The sequence below is a fragment of the Zootoca vivipara genome, chromosome 2, assembly GCF_963506605.1.
Source record: "Zootoca vivipara chromosome 2, rZooViv1.1, whole genome shotgun sequence".
Taxonomy (NCBI): domain Eukaryota; kingdom Metazoa; phylum Chordata; class Lepidosauria; order Squamata; family Lacertidae; genus Zootoca; species Zootoca vivipara.
In genome coordinates this window covers 14,792,879-14,794,720 of record NC_083277.1, presented here as the reverse complement: position 1 = coordinate 14,794,720, position 1,842 = coordinate 14,792,879, and positions in this window count along the sequence as shown.

Below are 1,842 nucleotides of genomic sequence, written 5' to 3'. Positions count from 1 at the left end.
CAGTCCCCCCCCCCCGAAGGTTTCAACTTGGTTTCTTAGTGCAGAGGAGCCTCTGATTTAACTTACTTCCTCTTCCAGAAATGTATGTGAACTCCCCTGGCTGGGTTGCCTGGCAATGAGCCATTCCAGATCAGTCTGCCAAAACTCATGTACAGTTTGGCAAGACCGACTCCAGAGTCATTTATATAGGAGTCTTTAGAATATAATGGGTCAGAGAAACGTTTAGGCAAGGGGTACACAGTGTCAAATCCTAGCTCCCTCAGAAATTCAAGATTGCCCTTGCCCACGCTTGCATTAAAATCACCTGCCGTTAACAAGCCAATGGTGTGGAATTCCAGTTCTAATTCCTCAAGAAATAAAGTGAGTTGGTTCGAGTAGCCCAATAGGGCAAGGAGGAATAAATACATTAAGTATGATTAGGACTAAATCTTAAAAACCCAATAGAAATGCCTGGGCAATGTCATCCCATGTCTGGAGGGGACTCACTTTAAATTTAGTCTCCCTTGCACAAATAAAGGTTAATCCCACTTTCTAACGGGCCCATGATGTTCTATTTGTGGGCTAAAAGGGAATATGATTTTTATCCCTCCAAACAGATTTCCTAATGAACCCACCTTTCTTCTAATAATATGATATCAAAAGACTCGATAACACCTTTTATTATTATTATTACTAGCTGGACCTTGCACGCGTTGCTGTGCCTCAGTTTGTTAAATGGAGGGTCAGAGTCCCCCTTCAGACTCCCCTGACCGTCAGAGTCCCCCTGTTTTTTGTGTGTGTTATGTTTAGATAGGGGTATCCCTGTGTCTCCCCCCCCACTTTGTATTGACCCATTAGATAGCCCTGTCTCCTATTCTGGTCCCACCCCCACCCCAGGCAGGGAAGGGTTGACCTATCCATGTCTCGTATTAGGTCCCCCCACTATATCTGGGGACGGCCTTACCTATCCCTGTCCCCTATTTGGTCCCCCACAACCCAGGCAGGGAAGGGGTTACGTATCCCTGTCCCCTATTGCGGTCCCCCCCACCCCACCCATGCAAGGACTTACCTATCCCTGCCCCCTATTTCCACCACCCCCACCTCAATCAGGGAAGGACTTACCTATCCATGCCCCCTATTTTGACCCCCACCCCACCCCAACCAGGGAAGGCTTTACTTATCCCTGACCCCTATTTGGGCTCCCCACCGATTGAGGGTAATATGGAGGGGGTGGGGGTTTGGTGGGTGGTGTTGTAGAGCGAGGGTAATATGGAGGTGGTGTGGGGTGTCGAGGTGGGATTTCTGTGTGTGTTGGGGTGTGGGGGTGGATTGGGGAAGGTGGAATGGTAGGAAGTTCTAGAGGGTGGGTGGTGTTTTAGATTGAGGGTAACATGGAGGCGATCTGGGTTTATGAGGTGGGAGTTCTGTGGCGGGCGTAGTGGGGTAAGGTGGAATGTTAGGAAGTAATTGAGGGTGGGTGTTGTTATAGACGCATTGTAATATTGAGGTGGTCAGGCGTCCCGAGGTGTGAGTTACGTGTGTGTGGTGGATTTGAGGGGTAATGGGGAAGGTGGAATTTTAATAAATTTTTGAGGGTGGGCGGTGTTGTAGATGGAGGGGAAGATGGAGGCGGTCAGGTTTTATGAGGTACAAGTTATGTGTGGGGCGGGTGTCGGGTGGGGTAGTGGGGTAAGGTGGCATGGTAAGAAGTTATTGAAGGTGGGTTGTGTTGTAGATTGTTGTTGTAGAGTGAGGTAATAATCTTACCAACTCTGCTTCCAAAGCACCACCACCAGTCTCTCACTAGTCTGTTGAAATACAGTAAAGCGTGAACTCTGACTGAAGCTTGTTCCACACTCCTGT